Source organism: Gorilla gorilla, chromosome 3 (assembly GCF_029281585.2).
Source record: "Gorilla gorilla gorilla isolate KB3781 chromosome 3, NHGRI_mGorGor1-v2.1_pri, whole genome shotgun sequence".
Classification (NCBI taxonomy): Eukaryota; Metazoa; Chordata; class Mammalia; order Primates; family Hominidae; genus Gorilla; species Gorilla gorilla.
The window spans coordinates 207,793,230-207,814,777 of NC_073227.2; the positions used below are offsets into that span (position 1 = coordinate 207,793,230).

Below are 21,548 nucleotides of genomic sequence, written 5' to 3' on the forward strand. Positions count from 1 at the left end.
CGACCACCATGAGCTCAAACCCCTTGTGGGAGAGGGAGCACACAGACGGCCAGGTACAGGAGCCAGGGTGAGCACTTCGGGCTGCAGCCCCATGGTAGTCTCTAGGGCTGTGTGCTTGTGACCCCAGACCCCAGTGTTACAATGCTCTTTTAGCTCTGTCTTCCGCAGATGGCTTAAGTGTTAACCAGCTCAGTGCCCCCACTGCCCTTCTGCAAAGGCAGAGGGCCTGTGTGATGGCTTTCTATATCCCAAGCTCTTGTCCAGCATCCCAGAAGAATCAGACCACACATGAACTTGAAGGATGAATGTAGGGGTTTTATTGAGTGGTGGAGGTGGCTCTCAGTGGGATGGATGGGGAGCTGAAAGGGGGATGGAGTGGGAAGGTGATCTTCCCCTGGAGTTTGGCTGTCCAGCAGCTGAATTCCTCTCTGACTGCCCCCCAGCTGAATTCCTCTTGTCGTTCAGACATTCCTTCTCTTCTCTTTTTCTCTGCTGCACTGTTCATCTGCTTGCCTCCTCTTCTCCTCCTTTGCTTCTGAAGCCTGGGGTTTGGGATTTATATGGGTACAGGATAGCGGGGCGTGGTGGGCCAACAGACAACTTTTTGGGCACAAAAACAGGAATGCCTATCTCCATTTAGGGCTGTGGGTCTCCAGGCTTGAGGGTGGGGCCTTTGTCAGAGAACTGCCCTCTTCTACCCAGTATTTCCCTGTCTCTATCCATATCAGTGATACCAGTAAAACAACAACATAAAAACCTGGAATGCCACATGCATGATGGGGCCTACAGGACACTGAAAGCCATATCTCTGCCCCCAAATATTCACCCTGCTTTACTTTCATGAAGCATGCCTGGAATATCATCATTTTAGCCTGTACCTTTGAATTAAGTGGAGTCCTCTTGAGAATCCTTGTCAGAACAAGCAGATATTCCTGTAAAAAACAGGTTCTGTTTTTTATATCATGAGAATGAAATTGCTACAGGATGGGAACAGCACACCATAAGAAGAGAGCTAGGAGGGTGAAGTGCATGAAGGCAAAATGAGGGATAACGCACACATTTCATCACATTTCAGAATGGAAGCCAAAGTGCAGGTAAACTGCAAACAGCGGGATGCTCAGAGAAGACCAACATGGTAAGGGGTCAGTTAGCCATAAACTTGTAGATGTCACAGGTAGAAGAAGCCTGACAGGTTGAAAACTTGTCTAATCCAAGGGAGAAAAGTGGCAACCTGAGAGCCAGATGGTGTGGCTGTGTGTGTTTGGGTTCTCAGTGGGATGAGTTTTAAGCTGACTGGGAATGTCTTTAGGGGTGCAGGAGCTCCTCAGTTTGACAGTCCCCAGTACTTCCTCTTATCTTTTGTTCATTGATTTTCCTCTCTGCCTCTTGAAAGCATTTGAGCTTATGGCCCTTGACAAGTTAAATCATTTTATTTTTTATGTTTTTGAGATTGAGGGTCTCACTTTGTCACCCAGGCTGGATTGTAATGGTACACTCATAGCTCACTGTAACCTTGTCCTCCTGGCCTCAAGCTATCCTCCCACCTGTCTTCTCTTGAGGAGCTAGAACCCCAGTTCATGCCACCACGCCCGGTTTGTCATTTTATTTTATACATGAGATCCTGAGCCCAGAAAGTGGCATGTCCAGCTTAATGAAACATGCCCTTCTTGTCATTATCCTCTGGAAGCACCTTCTCAAATTAGTTCACCACCTATTAATAGTTAATTTACCCATGGTTAGTTTACAGCACGGCATGCTCTTTTTTTATACTTTTCTTTCCACTAGACTGCCTCTTCCTTCCTTCACCCATAAAAGAACAGACATTTTAGCTTCAGTTGATTGATCTAAGGCCAGTGGGTAAAAATGTGAAGCACATTTCAACCTAACTATAATGATTAACTTTCTATAAATTTTGATTGTCCTAAAAAGGAACAAGTGGTTTTGAAATAGTACAAACTCTCACTGGGTGCAGTGGCTTACGCCTCCAGTCCCAGCACTGTAGGAGGTTGACTCAGGAGGACAGCTTGAGCCAAGGAGCTCAAGACCAGCCTGGCCAACATGGTGAGACCCCATCTCTACAAAAAATACAAAAATTAGTCCGGCATGGTGATGCACACCTGTGCTTTGAGCTACTAGGGAGGCTGAGGTGGGAGGATCACTTGAGCTCAGGAGGTGGAGGTTTCAGTGAGCTGAGATCACCCACTGCACTCCAGCCTGGGCAACAGAGTGAGATACTGTCTCAAAAACAAAAACAAAACAAAACCAACAAAACAAAACAAAAAAAAACACAAGCTCTGACATTGGAAGGGTTCAAGCCAAAGTTAGGAATACTGAAAAGAAAGGGAATTCTTACATTTGGTGAAAAGTTAACTTTGAGATCTTTACATTTTCTTCCAAGTTCAGAAACATATGTAAATCCTGACCTTTATCTGTAGAGTCTGTAAAATTAGCATTTGTACTGGTAGCTGTATTCATATTTATATCGGAATCCATCTGTATTTCCAGAACTATACCTATGTAACTCTAGCTCTGTTTCTGTGTGTACCATGAAACATACTAACTTGTTTGTGCACTCACATGTTTGTTGAACATAAATGCGTCTAGTATTTATTATGATTAATGTGGTATTTTAAGTGACATTGAGGTTATAGCAGTAGACCTCAACACGATTAAGCCACTAATAGCTATGTCCAGTGACATTGTCAGGATTAAAAGACAACACTTTAGAATAAACCAAAAGTTAAAGAAGTTGATGATCCTGTTAGACATTTTTTATTTATTTAACCTGTGAGTTGCTGAGACATCCTTATAGCATGTTATCTAGGGTTCAGACCTCTGTCCAGGTTCTGCCAGACCTCAGAACCCTTGGATTCCAGTTGGTTGTGATAATGTGTGTAAAATATTGTTGATACCTGGACAGAGATTCTAATAATAGAATTGAATTCAAAAGAAACTGTCTTTGATTTTGTATATACTTAAATAAGAAACTGTAGAGAGTGGAAACTAAAGCTTTTGTTTTCATGTTCTGTTTTCTTTTTTCTTTGTGAAACAGAGAAACAAAACACTTTTTGTTCCTTTGTAGACTCCTCAGCTAATGACATGTTTGGAGATCCATAAGGCTAGACAATATGGCAAGGCTAATTAAATTCTTAGAAACTTTCATTTCTTTAAAATAGTGTGCCAACACATAGGGTGGTTTGCAAACTTATGACAATTTGGAAGCAACTACTCACTTGGCTGAAAATTTCAGTAGTTTGTTTTCCTACAACTGATGTGGCAGATTGGAAGGGAGAAAGGAGGAGTGGAAAGAGGTGGTATCAATCCTCTAGATCGAAGCCTCCAGCAAACCAAACATTATGGAATATAGTGTAAAATTCTGATTTGTTTACCAGTTCCTATGGGAAACATATCTTATACTCATGTATAGCCTCATGAGACAGCCATTCTGTTTCTAAATAGATGTAAATATTGGCAAATTTCATTCTAATATCTTGCTACAAGTAGGAACTTTATTATTATTATTATTATTTTCAGGCTGGAGTGCAGTGGCGTGATCTCAGCTCACTGCAACTTCTGTCTCCTGGGGTCAGCGATTCTCCTGCCTCAGCCTCCTGAGTAGCTGGGACTATAGGTGTGTGCCACCATGCCTGGCTAATTTTTGTATTTATTTTTTGTAGAGATGGGGGTCTCGCCCTCACCATGTTTGTATTGTTGTAGAAACGAGGTTTCGCTGTGCTGGCCAGGCTGGTCTCGAACTCCTGACCTCAAGTGATCCGCCTGCCTTGGCCTCCCAAATAGGGGATTACAGGTGTGAGCCACTGTGCCAGCCTACAAGTAGGAACTTTAAATTGTGATAAATATTTCTATAAAGTAGGCTGAAGTCGGTGTCATATCTAAGAATCCATTACTAAACCTAAGGTCATGAAGATTTACCCTCAGGGTAAGTGTTTTATAGTTTTAGCTCTAACATTTCAGTTTTGTACATTTTGAGGTAATTTTTATATATGACATGAGGTGAGAGTCCAAATTCATTCTTTTGCATATGGATATCCAGTTGTGTTTTAATACTTACTATCTTATAGGGGAAGGAAACAAACTTATTGCCTCATAAGAAAGCTCTTTCTAAATAGCTGTAATTATTAGCAAATTTCTAACATTTTGCTACATGTAGACCTTTATATCATAATAAATATTTCTAAGAGGTAGGTTTGAATTATAAGTGTTGGAATTTAAGCTTGTCTTCTATCAGTTGAGAGTCTTACACATTTTAGGATGTGTAGTAAGTTAATATATTTATTAATAGTTTTTGGCCAGGCACAGTGGCTCATGCCTCTAATACCAGTACTTTGGGAGGCTGAAGTGGGTGGATCGCTTGAGGCCAGGAGTTCAACATCAGCTTGGGTAACACAGCGAGACTCCCATCTCTACAGAAAAAAAAAAAAGTTTTTATTAAAGAGAGGTTGTTGGTGAGGCAAAGTGTATTGAGAGAGTATGCATTGACTTTTGTGTTCAAAATCAAACTGCTACTACACAGCTGTGTGACACTAAGGAAGTTACTAAAACACTCTGAACCTTGTTTTCTTCTCTATCAGATGAAGACAGTAGTATCTATCTCATGTGATGTTTTATGATGATTAATTGTGATAAGGTATGTAAAACTGCCTGGAAAACAACAAGCTCAATAAATATTAGTTTGGCCAGGCACAGTGTCTCATGCCTGTAATCCCAGCACTTTGGGAGGCCGAAGTGGGCAGATCACTTGAGGTAAGGAGTTTGAGACCAACCTGGCTAACATGGTTAAACCCTGTCCCTACTAAAAACAAAAATTAGCCAGGTGTGGTGGTGCACACCTGTAATCCCAGCTACTTGGAAGGTTGAAGCAGGATAATCACTTGAACCCAGGAGGTGGAAGTTGCAGTGAGCTGAGATCAGGCCACTACACTCCAGCCTGGGTGACAGAGTGAGACTCTATCTCAAAAAAAAAAAGAAATTAATTTATATTACAATTGGCTCAGCTCCAAGTGAAATTCATTTTTGTGATGTAGATTTTCATATATTATTTTTTAGAGCAGCTTTATTGAGGTATACCTTCTATAAGTACACATATTATACTAAATTGTACATATTTAAAATGTACTATTTGATACATTATGATATACACATGCACATGTGTATATATATCTATATATATATATATAGACTCAAAACACTCTTGACCATATCCATTACCCATGTAAAAAGTTTTGTCTCTTTTTAGTCACTCTCCTCCCCCCACGACTTTTAATCCATTGATCCACTTAATCCATTGATTCCACTTTTTGAGGTATTAAACATTAGCTGAGCGTGGTGGTGTGTGCCTGTAGTCCTAGCTATCTGGGGGGCTGAGGCCGAAGGATTGCTGAAGCCTAAGAGGTCAAGCTGTAGTGAACTTTGATTGCACCACTGCACTCCAGCCTGGGCAACAGAGCAAAACCTTGACTCTTAAAAAATAAAAAAATAAAAATAAATAAAAATAAAGGTGCCATGAACATGTACAAGTCTCTGTAAGAACATACGCTTTTTTTCTCTTGGGTAAATATCTAGGAGAGGAGTGGCTGGATCATATAGCATACATATGTTTAACTTTTTAAGAAACTGTAAAAATGTTTTCCAAAGGAGTTGTACCGTTTTGCATTTCCAGCAGTCATGTATGAGTTTTAATTTTTCTGCATATTCACCATCATTTAGTATGGTCAGTGTTTTAAATTTTATCAGTTTAAGTGAGTGTATAGCAGTGCCTCACTGTGTTTAATTGTACTTTGCTAATTACTAATAATGTTAAGTTTTGTGTTTTTGTTTTTTTTTTTTTTGAGACAGAATCTCGCTCTGTCGCCCAGGCTGGAGTGCAGTGGCACAATCTCGGTTCACTGCAAGCTCTGCCTCCTGGGTTCACGCCATTCTCCTGCCTCAGCCTTCCGAGTCTCTGGGACTACAGGCGCCCGCCACCACGCCCGGCTAATTTTTTGTATTTTTAGTAGAGACGGGGTTTCACCGTGTTAGCCAGGATGGTCTCGATCTCCTGACCTCGTGATCCGCCCGCCTCGGCCTCCCTAAGTGCTGGGATTACAGGCGTGAGCCACCGCGCCCGGCCTAAAAATGTTAAGTTTTTATTCATGTGCTTATTTGTCATTTGTGCATCTTCTTTGGTGAAATGTCTGTTGAAACTTTTTGGCCAGTTTGTTACTGTTTGCTTTCTTACTGTTTTTTGAGAATTCTTTATACATTCTGGATGCAAGTCTTTATCAGTTATATACTTTACAAGTATTTTCTTCTAGTTTATAGCTTGTCTTTATTTTCTTACTGGTATCGTTCAAAGAGTAAGTTTTAAATTTTGACGTGGTCACATTAATCAACTTGTGGTTTTTATTGTGTTTTGTGTAAGCAATTTTTGCTTAGTCTAAGGTCACAGAGATTTTCTCTTAGGTTTTTACAGAAGTTTTATAGTTTCAGTCTTTACACTTAGGTCTACGATACATTTTGAGCTAACTTTTTTATATGGTGCAATGTATTGATTTAAGTTTATTTTGATGAATATAAATATCTCAGTTGTTCCAGCCTCATTTATTTGAAAAGACCAGTCTTTCTCCACTCAATTGCCTTTGCACCTTTCTCAAAAATTAGTTGTCTATATAGGGGTCTATTTTTGCATCTTATTCTTTTCATTGATCTATTTGTCTATCTTGATGCCAATAGCACACTGCCTTGGTATTGTAACTTCTAAGAAGTTTTGAAAATAGGTAGTGTAAATCTTCCAAGTTTGTTTTTCATTTTCAAACTTGTTTTGATTACTCTAGGTCCTTTGAATTTTTATATAAACTTTTGCATCATCTTGTAAATTTCTGCAAAAGAGTCTACTGGGATTTTTTCTCAGATGTTGAATCTATAGTTTTATTTGGGGAGAATTCAAATCATAATAGTATTGAGTTCTTTGACCCATAAAACAGCACATCACTCCTTTTATTTCTTTAATTTCTTTCAGTAGTATTTTGTAGTTTGCAGTACACAGGTATTTATCCCAAAGTATTTCATAGTTTTGAGGTTATTGTTAGTATTGTTTGTTAAATTTCAGTTTCTAATTATTCATCATGAGTATATAGAAATACAGTGGATTATCATATATTAATCTTGTATCATGCAACCTTACTATCATCATTTATTAGTTCCAGTAGCTTTTTTGTAGATTCCATTGAATTTCCATGTAGACAGTTTTGTCATCTGTGCATAAAGACAATTTTACTTCTTTCTTTCCTGTCTGGAATTGAAAAAAAGTTTTATTTTTTTGGTTTTTTGTTTTTGTTTTTGTTTTTTCATTATTGCACTGGCTAGAACCTGTAGGACAAGGTTAAACAGAAATGGTGAGAGCAGATGACTTTGGTATAGTTTTCTCCATGTTTCTTAAACTTGGTTTTTGTTGAGCTTCTCAAATCTGCTTATAACTCAATCAAATTTGGAAATATTTTGGCCATTAGTTCTTCATTTTTTTTTGTTTTGTTTCCCTTTCTCTCTCCTCTCCTTCAAGGACTCAAGGAAACATATATCAGGCCTTTTGATATTGTCCCACAGTCCTTTAATGCTTTTTCACCTACTTATTATTATTTTGATTTTATTTTCAGGAATTTATGCTTCTCTGTCTTCAAGTTCATGAATATTTTCTTCTGCAATGCCTAGTCTTTTTAAAATTCTATTTAGTGAATTTTTTAAAAATCCTTCCCTTATTGGGGCAACACCCTTCTGAGAGTAAGCTACCCAATGCCTCGGATTTATAATGTTTTCTGATATGGCTCATAGAAACAGGAACTATTTCTGCTTCTGTGACAGGGCTTGGCACTGTTTCCTCTAACCTTCTAATGTTTATTCCTCTGGTCTTGGGTAGTTTGATCGTTGAGTATTATTCTGCTGAATTCTCCAGCGATGGGCTTTACGGATTTCAGTAATTCTCTCTGGGCAGCACTTGGGCATCCTGTGAAGGATTCACCTTGTGGATGATACACACTTTTTAAACCACCTTTTCTGTGAAGGGCCAGATGGCAGATATTTTAAGCTGTGCAGGCCATATGGTCTCTGTTGCAACTATTCAACTCTGCCTTTATAGCCTGAAAGCACTTGCACTGTGTACATGAATGGACATGGCTATGTTCCAATAAAACTTTATACAGTAAAACAGGCGGTATGCAAGATTTGGCCTGTGGGCCTTAGTCCATTGATGACTGTGACTATAACTGTGCCTGTGTGTTTGTGTCTGTGGGTGGCTGGGTGGGTGTACATGTTTTGTATTAATAGTTCCTATGTCCTAAATGGGATGTGAGACAGCCTTATTCCAAATTCAAAGCAGAAAAAAGAGCCTATAGTTATTGAAACTTTTCAGATTGGCATACACTGACACTTGCTTTCATTATTTTTGCTCCTGTTTTTGAAATGCTAAGTAGTGAATCGTTTAATGCTGACATTTAAGCTAATTGCTCTTTAATGTACATTTGACATATGAAGCAACATATTGCAATCTAAAAATAATTAAGATAAATCATTTGCTTATATTGCTGTGGCAAAGTCAAACCGTTTTTCATCTCTCTCCCTCTTTCCTAGTGTTGAAAGCAGGGTGTCTTGAAGTCAAAATGGAAATTGGTACTTGCCGCCCCCGCTTTGTGGGGGCCATGGATGGAGGGGCTGCAGCAGCTCATGGGATGCTCTCTCTGTCATCAGGCAGCCTCCCGACGTGCTGCCTTCCAGGCTCTGTGCTTCTGAATTCCTCTGCAGCGGTTGGCAGGCAGCCAGTGTGCCATGAAGGATTAGATTCTGTCTCTCTTCCTTTTATACACACCCCAAGAGGATTTCCTTCTTCAGCTTTTGAAAGACTGGCTCCAACCAGCAAATCCAACAAGTGGGCCCATTTGTGAACTGAGTATCTTGGGAATTATGCTATACAAATAGGTCACAGTTGAATAACCAGTATGTGCAAATTGATTTTTCTCTTTGGGTGGGGGAAAAACCCTCCTAGTTCTCTCTAGGGAAGATTGTATCACCATATAACAACTGTCACAAGGGCACAAAAATACATTTTTGAGTAGAATGAGTCATCTGTTTCTCTGGGTGCTTCATTTTTAGTTATAAAGTGCGTTGATCATATTTCAAAAGCCTGCTGTATGTTCTTTAAAGTTAGACCCTTTTCTCCATTTGTGCTGAGCAAGTAAAGATTTCCAGCTTTATTCAGTGTGATTATATATTATGAAACCAAAAGGCTATCAGTTATTCCTATACAAAGGCAGTTTGTTCATTTTTGGTAAATACAGATTTGGGCATGTGCCATTTTCCTATATTGTAATTTTTCATGAAAAGAAGTAAAATTTATGAACAGATTTGTCACATTGAGTTGAATTTACTTAACACATGTATAAAATGTTATGTGGAAAAAAAAACACACTAAAACTCAAAGCGCTTTTTCTATCCTGTTATTCAACAACAATCATCAACACAGAAGACTTATGAGACTAAATGTGTGAGAGTGTTTCCCACACCCGAAAGGGTGTTTCCCACACTTGAAAGGGTGTCTCCCACACCCGAAAGGGTGTCTCCCACACACGAAAGGGTGTCTCCCACACCCGAAAGGGTGTCTCCCACACTTGAAAGCGTGTCTCCCACACACGAAAGGGTGTCTCCCACACTGGAAAGCGTGTCTCCCACACACGAAAGGGTTTCTCCCACACACGAAAGGGTGTCTCCCACACCCGAAAGGGTGTCTCCCACACTTGAAAGCGTGTCTCCCACACACGAAAGGGTGTCTCCCACACACGAAAGGGTGTCTCCCCACACACGAAAGGGTGTCTCCCCACACACGAAAGGGTTTCTCCCCACACACGAAAGCGTTTCTCCCCACACACGAAAGCGTGTCTCCCACACACGAAAGCGTGTCTCCCACACACGAAAGCGTGTCTCCCACACACGAAAGGGTTTCTCCCACACACGAAAGGGTGTCTCCCACACCCGAAAGGGTGTCTCCCACACTTGAAAGCGTGTCTCCCACACACGAAAGGGTGTCTCCCACACACGAAAGGGTGTCTCCCACACACGAAAGGGTTTCTCCCACACACGAAAGGGTGTCTCCCACACACGAAAGGGTGTCTCCCACACTTGAAAGGGTGTCTCCCCACACACGAAAGGGTTTCTCCCACACACGAAAGGGTGTCTCCCACACACGAAAGGGTGTCTCCCACACTTGAAAGGGTGTCTCCCCACACACGAAAGGGTTTCTCCCACACGCGAAAGGGTGTCTCCCACACACGAAAGGGTGTCTCCCACACACGAAAGGGTTTCTCCCACACACGAAAGGGTGTCTCCCACACACGAAAGGGTGTCTCCCACACTTGAAAGGGTGTCTCCCCACACACGAAAGGGTTTCTCCCACACACGAAAGGGTGTCTCCCACACACGAAAGGGTGTCTCCCACACTTGAAAGGGTGTCTCCCACACTTGAAAGGGTGTCTCCCACACACGAAAGGGTTTCTCCCACACACGAAAGGGTTTCTCCCACACACGAAAGGGTGTCTCCCCACACACGAAAGGGTGTCTCCCACACTTGAAAGGGTTTCTCCCACACACGAAAGGGTGTCTCCCACACACGAAAGGGTGTCTCCCACACACGAAAGGGTGTCTCCCACACACGAAAGGGTTTCTCCCACACACGAAAGGGTTTCTCCCACACACGAAAGCGTGTCTCCCACACACGAAAGCGTGTCTCCCACACACGAAAGCGTGTCTCCCACACACGAAAGGGTTTCTCCCCACACACGAAAGCGTGTCTCCCACACACGAAAGCGTGTCTCCCACACACGAAAGCGTGTCTCCCACACACAAAAGCGTGTCTCCCACACACGAAAGGGTTTCTCCCACACACGAAAGGGTGTCTCCCACACACGAAAGCGTGTCTCCCACACACGAAAGGGTTTCTCCCACACCCGAAAGGGTTTCTCCCCACACACGAAAGGTTTCTCCCCACACATGAAGTGGCAGACATCTGCTAAGTGTCCCCTGATTCAACTCAGTTCCAACGCTGTCCACCTGGAGACAGCCTCAGACCCCATAAAGTGAAGGCTCCGTCCCACAAGACCGCCCCTGACTTCAGATGCCAATCAGCAAGTGCAAGTGGTTTTCCCTGTACTTCTGAGCCCCCCAGCCCCCCACCCTGGCTATAAATCAGAGTTCCCACGACCCCATCCTCTGGTGCAATTAATTTGCTAGGGCTGCTCACAGAACGCAGGGAAATACGTTTACTGGTTACTATAAAGGATATTACAAAGAATACAGATGAAAAGATGCATAGAACGCGGTATGGGGAAAGGGGCTGGAGCGTTCGTGCCCCCCACCCACACTGGCCTGTTACTCTCCAGGAATCTCCGTGTTATTCAGCTATCTGGGAGCTCCCTGAACCCTGTCCTTTCGGTGGTTTTGTGGAGACTTCATTGAGTAGGCATGACAGATTAAATCATTGGCCATTGGTGATCTACCTTCGGCCCCTCTCCCCTCCCTGGAGACTGGGGGGTGGGGCTGAAAGTCCCCCCCTCTAATCAGGCTGTGGTCTTTCTGGTGACCAGCCCCATCCTGAAGCTACCTGGGGGCTGCCAGCCCTCATATCAGTTTGGAGATTCTAAGAATTTTAGGAGCTGCATGTCAGAAAATGGGATCAAAGAGTAAATATACATGGTGGGTGTCTTTGCTACGAAGTAAGCTCTATGATAGCTGGGACAGTGTATATCTTTCTAGCCATTGTATTTTTACAGCTAGATGTATCCAACACATAGTTTATATCATTAGATATTTGTGAAGGAAATGAGTGAATGGAAATAATTGACCTTGCAGGCTGCAGTGACTGAATAACTATTGAACAAAGGTGGATATATTTACAGAAAATAGTAATTTCATTTTTACAGTGTTTAAGGATGGGAGTCACCTCTGTTGACTAGAGCTTAACTCTGCAGTTTAATTTTTTAAGAAGGTCTATGGAGGTAAGACAATGAATAAAGAACATTAAAGAAAATAGAGCTATATCTGTGAACAACTTGGGGAAAATTACAATAATGGGGAGGTTGGTGAAGGAGGAAATGCATGTGATTGGCTGAGATAGAGCAGCCTCTTTTACTTAAGGTTGCTTGCCTTTTCTTACTCTCTTTCTAAAAACAATGTCAAGACTCCCAGCTCAAAATGCTAATTTGCATGTGGTTTGGAAAAATATTCCTATATTTTAAATACATGACTTTCTACAGTAAGAACCATTAGAACATATAGAAATTACAGGCAGATCAGTATTAAGCTTTTGCCACACGGTAACTTTATAACTGATAATACAAACAAATCAGTGCAACCAAATTTTTTAGGGGAGGAATTTAGTAAACTTTGTTCTCAAGAAATGGGAGCTGTCATTCAGAAGATATTCTGTCAGTTCTCAATTTCCAAATGCTTGTGAATTTTAGTCCTTTTTGTGGTTGTTACTAGTTTCTATTTTTATTGAATTGTGGTTAGAAAACATGGTTTGTGTTACAATGGTTCCTTGCAATTTGTTTTATGGACCAATTTTTGTAAATGTGTCTGAAATGAATGCATATTCTTCAGTTAGATGAAGGAATCTATGTCCTTAGATATCTTCCATATATTTGCTGATATTTTGTTTTTACTTTCACAGAGAGTGGTATATTAAAAATGTCCCACTATAAAGGCAAATTTGCCACTTCTTGTAGTGTTTTTTTTTTTTTTTAGCTAAACTATTAGCTGTGTAGCTGAGGGAAGCTATAGGCTGCTGGTTGATTGAAGTCTCCAGCAGCTGTGATGTGGGGCCAGCATACACTGGCTTGAAAGGGCTGATTGCACGTCTGTTCCCAACTCTGTGTCTAGAGATTTCACGTTGGAAGCTGGAAATTGCCCCTGGTGGTAGTATGTACACCGTGGAAATCAGCAAGTGTCACAAATCAAGGCTATTTCCCTCCACCCTTCAGAGCACCAATTTACCAGCACACCAGTGCTTCTGGCATAATAAAGAGATCCTCCTTTTCTCTGAAAATGCTTTTGCCTTATAAAATACTTTGATATAAAAATAGTTATACAAGATTTCTTCTGATTATTTGCTTGAGTTGAGGGCATGTTTCTCTAGGAAGAATTTGATTTGCTTCTGCCAGATATCTGGATGCACTGTCAAGCAGGATTACTGTTTAAATTTAAAATATCGGTTGATTACCAGAAGTGGTAAAATGAGACAGATGGGAACCAACTAGCAAAGCTGCATATGCATCTCCTATGACCCAGCAGTCTCTCTTGAAAGTGGAAGAGATAGATAGGCACACATATGCTTACCCAAGTCATGTCTGCCGAGATCACAATAGCCCTGCACTGGAAGCTGGCCAAGACCCAGCAACAACGAGGGCAGTCAGAGAAATGATGGTACAAATACTCAGTAGAAGACTGTATAGCAATGAGAATGAAAGAGCATCTACTACACACAGGAATTTGGATGAATTAAACGAATGTAATGTTGAGAAAGAAGCCAGATGCAAGAGAGTAAATATTGCACGACTTCACTGAGATCAAGTTCTTAAACTAGCAAAAATAAAACCTTTGTTGTGCAAAATCAGGATACTGGTTCCCCTTTAAGGAGTAGAGTGGTTAGAAGGGGCTACCCAAAGGGCTTCCAGTATGTTGCTAATGTTTGTTTATTGATATTGGGGTATTCAGTTTGTGAAAATGCATCAACTTGGTCACTATTATTTTGTGCCCCTTTCTGTATGTGTGTATTGTTCAATCAAAATTGAAATTAACTTGTGGTCTTTGGGGATTCAATATTAATAATACTTCAGGCTCCAAGCCCACATAAATTCTCAGACCCATCTGAATTCTCTGGCTGTGTACTTTGAGGGGATATTCTTTCTTTCCTCTTGGAACCAAGGTGAGATAGTATAGGTTTACTGCCGTCTAGCTTTACCAAGTGGCGTTCTATCCATCACCTGTCTCACCCTGTCATTAATGCTATAGCTTTCTTGAGTCCTGGTTTTATGCAGGGATCTCAGACCTTGTACAGACATAAAACCAAAATTCAAGGTCCCCTGAAATTGGTGGACACACCCAGGTCGACTGTTGGCTTAAATGCTGTTTACCTCCCAGGACTCTTGCTTTTGACTTTGTTTCTGATCTTAAAAGATTTAAAATTTTTTTTTATTTTCCTTATTTTTTTCCAAGTTCAATCATTCATTCATAAGAGTGGTGCTAATATTTCATCTACCGCTCTTACGTGTTTTATGACAGGAAGTTTTAGACCTCTTGCTGCAATACTGTGAGATACAGAAGTCTTCCCCCAAGGTTCTTTCTCCCTATATTTTTAGGGGAAGAAGGAAGAAAAAGTGAGAAAGTGAGTCACAATTCAGTTTTGCTCATTATTATCGATTCAGTTGGTACAAATTCCGATTATGGTAGAGGCTGATAATACAGGAAGCTGGAAGATAAGAATTTAGTTCAAAGAATGTGGTAAACTTTTGAACTGGTAAAATCCTTTTGATCTCTGTTCTAATGGTCAGTTATCTCATCTGCAAAATGGGAGTGGGGCTAGACTAGCTATTTCCTAACTTTGTCTTTCATGTTCGAAATTAGCAAAGTGATTTTAACAATAGCCTTAGGATCCCATTGAATTTTATCTCCTTTAATAATTAATTAATAAATTAATAATTAAATTGTTTAAGAGTTATAAACTAATAAATTGAGTCATAAATGTTCTCTTATTTTTTCATGTGAAGTAATATCTTCTATTATTATAATTTAGCATTTTATAGTACTTAAAACCATTATTTTGCAGTGTCTATAAAAAGATACTGTTTTTTACTTTGGGAAATGGTGGTGATACAATTTGAGTTGAAATGTAACCATCATCACAGTAGCCTAGGCTGTATTACCAGATTTATGTTTCTCATTTACAAACTGTAAGCACTTTTTCCAGTGTGTGTATGTGTGTGTTCCTATTTATCAAGTTGATACATGAATGATAAACAAGGATTATAGTAATACAGTCATAGAACAATGAAATATCTCAGGAATTTAAGTAAAAATAATTTTTTTAAACTACTAAAGTTGTAAAGGGCATATAGTGAAAGACTCATATAAAAAGAATTAATAAACCCAATTTTTAGAAACTCAGTAACTACCTTTTTTTCCTGCACAAAACAAACATTCCACTCACAGATCTGGGGGCTTCAGTTCCATTATTTTGCTGTTATTTCTGTGAGAGAGTGACTCATGAAATTTCTGCTTCCATCGTACTGAAACTCAGAATTTTGTGCTGTTTAATGAAGCCTACATACTTCTATAATGTTTTGTTTTACCTCCTTGTCCCTCACTGTTTACCTTGGCTAGTGTGTAAAGCTTTTTAACTTATGGCCATGTAATCAAGTTCATTTTAAGGCGGAGGCAGGTAACAAGTTGCCAGAAATATTATTTTTAAGTGCTTTATAGCAATGATCTAATCATTACCTTTATTATGGCATTTAAAAGATAACATATAGTAAGAATCCAAGCATGGAAATATGAGAGCTCTGGATCCTTACCAGGTGGAACTATATGAAATTGCAGCTCAGAATGGTTGAATATTGTCAGTGATATATAATTCTACCTGACGCTGTCTACATAACTCTGGGCAAGTTTCTTCATGAGCTTCAGTCTTGTCTGCTCTAAGTGAGGATACTGCTCAGAGGACGAGTCTGAGGCATAAACATGGTCATCTATTTTATTGCCTTCAAACCATAAGGCATTATAAATATATATTGCCTGAAAATCATTATGCATTTGGTAAAGTATTGTGGATTCTCACTTGCATTTTCACTTTAATCCCTATAGTATTAGTTTCATCTGGAAATGAGGTTTGGATCAGGAGATAAAGACGTGAGAATATTGGCAAAGCAGGGGCTAGGATGACACACACATACACACAATCTAGGGCATTGAAGAAGTCACCTCTTAGAAAAAAAATTAATAGAATCTGGGAGATTTTACACCCAATATTAGAAATGACTGGGCTGGTCATTTGGACATTTGCTCTCTTCATTGTCACCACCTCCTCCACCTTCTCATTCACAGAAAAAAAGATAAATCCAGTGGATAAAGGAAGTTTCTAAAATGCGCACAAAGGAATAAAAATGTTTAAAACTCGCCTATGTGGGGAGTTGCTAGAGGCCACACCGTCCTCCTGGTGCCCGAGGAAGCCTCTGCCCGTCATCTGGCAATGGTCTATGGTAACACTGCTTACACATGGGCTCTGAAATGCTTATGGATGAGTAGTAAGATTTTCTCATACCATTATAAAAAAACTGAAGCCAAAATAGAAATTCGAGAGTGCAAGTGGGTCAGTATTTGAAAAAAAAATTATATACACACACACACCAAAATGAAGCAAGCTGTAATCTGTTTGGCAAATGTATTGAACTGCATGTGTTCCCCATACATTAGCAAGTCTGAAACAATACCTCTGTGTTAAACTAAAAGATGGACATCAGGCAAGCAGGCTGCACCTGCCCCTAATGGAGCTGGGGGAAAAGACACATGAGTACAGAAGCTGTTGGGAGTGTTTACGGAATCGGGGGCTGGTGGGCGTCTCTGCAGAAGGAGAGCAGGGCCTGTGAAGCGGGTGGCAGCAGCCGTGGAGAAGGGTTGCTGTTGGGATGGAGGCCAGCTGCACACAGGGTGAGGACAAGAGAATGCTGCTCAGGCTCAGGGAGTTTTAGCTTGTGATGTCACAGGTGGCGTGGGCATCACAGATTCCCAGTTTCATGTCTTTGATAAATAATGGCTCAGTGGTTAGTACCCAGCCAGAGAAGTTAGAAATAAACAACGTTTTGCTGCCTGTGACACTTCTTAAGATGACCACCGAAAGCACACTTTTATGTCTCATTCAGCCCGTGCATTGCCTACTAATATGCCTCGTATTAGTCACTGAGAAAAAACTCAAATGGCTTGTAGAATGGACATCTAGGAGTCTTGAATATGTTGTATCGACATTCCTAATAGTTTCATGCCAAAGACTATATATTAATATAACAAAGCACAAAACACATTGGGCTGGAAATGATAGTTGCTTATTTCAACTTGTTCGTATGTCATTATATGGAGTACTGATTGAATATACAGAATTTTGGTTAGCCCCTTTCATATTTGTCAGTAATATCTTGAACTTCTATTGCCCTTCAAACAAAGATTGTGTTTTAAAAAAGATAAGCAGAGGAGAAATAATATAAATGTGAAATGGGTTTTATGTCTTGTTTACCCTTAACCTAAGTGTCGCATAGGTAGAAACATAGCATTTGGAGTCAGAAAAAGCCAAGTTTGAATTTCAGCGCTACCATTTTATAATGATAATGAAAATAACATTGAGTTAATATTTACTGAATGCTTACTGTATGCAAGGCAGTATGTATAGGGCATTATCTACCGTCATTATCTGTATTATCTATATTCTATTACCTATATTATCTATAATCTTATTGTATTATTATATAATCTATAATCTTATTGTAACCCTAAGATGTAGGTGATTAGAAAATGCATCTGTTCCCATAGCTCCAGCTCCCATCTCCTTGAAGAATTCCCTGTTTGCATCTCTGGGTCCTATCCCTTTCCCAAGCTCCAAGCCTACATCTTGGCTTCACTGACAATGCTCCACCATTCCGTCAAACACAATATGTCCGATATTGAATTACCACCACCCCAATGCCCCCCAAACTAGTTTTCCTATGCCTCAGACATTCTTACTTCTATGAAGTGTGCCTTATTTGTGTAAAATGTTACCCATCCCCTAGATAGGATTTCTTCCTTTCCCTCCCCCTACATATTCATTTAGTCACTAAGTTTGCAATATTTCGTATCTTGATCCTCTCTTTTCTATTCCTGCAGCTAGGATGCTTAATAACACTGCCATAACTGGTCCCTCTTTAGATTCTTGGCCATGAAAATCAGTGAAACCCTTCATCCTGCCTGGATATAATGCTACATTTAGTCCATTCACCTCTCCCTCCTCCCATTTCACACCATCTCTCTTCTCAAACCCCACTTATCTGCTGTCCTTACCACCCACATGCTATGGTCTGAGTACTTGTGCCCCCAGAAAATTCACGTGTTCAAAGTTAATCTTCACTGCCATAGTGTTAAGAGGTGGGGCTGTTAGGAGATAATTAGGATTAGTGCCCTTATAAAAGAGGCCGAAGGGAGCTGCTTTCTCTTTCCACCATGTGAGGATGCAGTGAGGAGATGCCATCTGTGAATTAGAGGATGAGCTCTTTTGATGCCTTGATCTTGGATTTCCCAGTCCTTAGAACTGTGAGAAGTAAGTTTCTACTGTTTATAAGCCAGTCTATGATATTTTGTTATAGTAGCCCAAATGGACTAAAACATGACATCACTGCGAAAATAGGAGCAGTCGTAAGAGAACTTCATCAGCTGCCACCTGTGTTGCTCCATTATCATCTGTAGCGTGTATGGCGACTGCCTATTCTACTCTGCTTCCTGTCTGAAACCAATACGGTGTTTCCTGTGGTAGGCAGAGAGGTCTCCCTTAAAACCCCCATGCCCTAATCCATGGCACCCGTGGCTACATTGTTACATGGCAAAAAATGATCTTACAGATGTAATTAAGGTTACACATGAAAATAGGGAGATTATCCTGGACCATCCATGTGGGCTCCATTTAATCACATGAGCCTCTAGAGCAGAAACTTTCTATGCCTGAAAACAGAGAGATGCAGCAGAAGTCAGCAAGATTCAATACCCGTGCAGGACTTGATGTGCTGTTGTTGGTTATCACAGAGGGAGCAATGTGATAAGGAATGTGGGAGATCTTAAAGGGTGAGGGAGTCTCTTTGCTGTCATCCAGCAAGGAAGCAGGGACCTCAGTCCTACAAACACAAGGAACTGATCTTCCAACAACCTGAGAGAGTTTGCAAGTGGATTCTTCCCTGGAGCTTCACATAAGAGCTCAGACTGCTCAACACCTCGATTTTGGCCTTGTGGCATCCTGAGCAGAGGGATCAGCCAAGTCCTCTCAATCCCTACAGAGCTTCAGAAACCTTGGGATCATCAATCTGTGTTTCAAGCTGTCAAGCTTGTGGTCATTTGTTATGGTAGCTGTACAGAGCGAAAATAGATCTCGCTTCTGTTTGTTTACTTAAGGACATTGAACCCCTGTAATTCTCTCCTCTCTCATGCATCATCAGCTTTTCTTCTCTGTTGACTCATTCCTTATCAGCTCATGAAATATTATTTCTTGCATCTTAAAATGTACAAGAAAATCTCTGTGGACTGTGTTCCCCTCCAGCTACTGCTTTATTTCCCTACCATCCTTGAACAGTTAAAACTCCTTCAAGGAGTTGCCAGTAATATCTCCCCTTCCCTTTCCAGTTTTCTCTTCCCACTCCAATCGGGCATTTAGCACCTCACACAGCACCCTTACAATCTTCTTGAAAGAGCCATCAGTGACCTCTATGTTGCTAAATCCAAATGTTCAACTCTAAGTCCTCATCTTACTTGACCTATATCCATCATTTGACATAACTGATTCTTCTCTTTTCCTTGTAACGCTTTTTCATTCAGCTTCCAGAACTCCACAATTCAACTTTCTTCCTCATTCACCACCTCTTTTTCTCAATTTATTTTGTTTGGTTTTTCCTCATTTTCCTGGATTCTTTATATTGTCACAACATTTGGTCCTGAGACCACTCATTTCTTTGATGTCCACAGCTAGTCTTTAAATACCATCCATATAGTCAACTCCAAAATTTGTTTCTCCAGCCTGGACCTCTACTCTGAACTTGTCTGTCTCGATGCCCACTTACCTTTACGTTTGGTTGCCTAACATTCATCTCAAGTGTAACAAGTCCAAAATCCAACTCTTATTTTTCTCCCCAAAACCTGCTTCTCACACAGTCTTTTTCTACCTCAGTGAATTATAATTCAATCTGTATGCAGGACAAAATGACATTGGAGCCATCTGCATAGGACATCTCTTGCGTTTGACTTCCTATCCTTTTAGCCCATCATTTGCTCTAACCACTGTTGCTGCAATGAGCTTTACACAGGTTCTCTGCAGCAATTTGGCCTCACTGCACTGCGTATATCTCACTTTCTTCCTTGGAGCCCTTCTGACACCAGAGCCTGGGCTATTTGCATTCAAGTATGTCTAACTGGGGAGATGGAGTCAGTGGCTAAAGGTCTGCTTTCGGTGCCTCAAGTGCGGGACACACAGCTCCTCTAAGATGTCAGCTGTCAAGGCCCAACTGGTATCAGCTGTAACCAGCTGAAGACTGCATCCGTGTGTTAGCTTTTTCCTTGTTCCTATTTTCCTTTCTGTGCTCTTCCTTACCTGTTTCCTAGGATCGATTCCACAAATAAAGCACATGCATACAGCTTTCTGTTTGGTACCAGAATTGACTTAGAATTCAGATCTTCAGGATGAGGATCAGGAGATGGATCATTCACAGGCCAGAGAGTGATAAGAGCACCACTGCTGTCGGCAAGTCAGGGAAGCCCTTCCATGCCGGAGCAGCACAGTTACTCTCAGTGAAAACCACAGGCTCAGGCTGGCCAACTGTCACATCAAGGAATGCTGGGAAAGCAAAAGTCCCCAGGGCAGTGTTTATAGAGACTTTTATATCCAGTGGTGCTAGAAAAATCCATGATGAACCCCTCAAGGGAGGGTTACAGCATAGCCTACTAGAGATCTGGAACAAGACCATGTATTCTGCAGCAAAGAAAAGGTAACTGTTGGGAGGGTAGCTATTGCAGTGTTGCTGGGCCCTACTAGAGACTGAGCACCTGATCATGGGACATCATGACTGGGGTGATGTCCATGGTGAGCTGGATATTATCAGTCCAGGTGGATGCAGCAGCAATGTCTCTTATGATGGAAATGGTACATTTCCGATGAGCCTCAAGTAGGCTCAGGAGCCACAGGTGAGTCACATTTAGTATGTGACGCAGAATCCTTTGTTCTCTATGTTATAACTCCTTTGTTATAGCTATGGTCTCATGGGGGCTCCCTATGACTAATCGGCAGAGGAAGAACAAAATTAGGCCTGGGTCCCAGGTGAATCAGCTCAATATCTTGGTGCTAGCCATAAGTAGACTGCAGCCGTACTGCCGCTCACTTAGGAATGGCCTTACAGAACCATGATGAAGGAAGATCCTCCCAGTGGACAAAACTGCAAGCAGCATACCGGAATGCTAGTATTATACGGAGCTTTAGGGTAAATATGGGCTTCAGGGCAGTGTTAAATAGCTTGGCCAGTTGGTCAAGGGCTTAGAAGGAGCAAAATTAGAAAACTGGAAATAAGGAAATCCAAGGAAGAGGGATATCGATCCATAAATGGGAGTGGGCACAAAATGTGTCCGTCTTTGTGTCTTAAGATAATTCCCATCACAGAACATCAACACAGAAGAGCCTTGAATAGCCTGTTGGGCATCATGACTGATCATGCAGGCAAGACAGCCGCAGGCCTTGACTA

The 21,548-nt window shown here is 41.0% G+C and overlaps 1 long non-coding RNA gene across 1 annotated transcript; it reads right to left on the reverse strand.

Moving 5' to 3' along the window:
* Window positions 1–326: 326 nt before the first annotated feature.
* Window positions 327–20,611, reverse strand: LOC109026562 (uncharacterized). The gene is made up of 3 exons (XR_002005573.3): window positions 20,408–20,611; window positions 879–932; window positions 327–542 (listed from the first exon to the last, which is right to left on the reverse strand). It is a non-coding gene; the product is annotated as an uncharacterized lncRNA (long non-coding RNA).
* Between the last annotated feature and the right edge of the window lie 937 nt (window positions 20,612–21,548).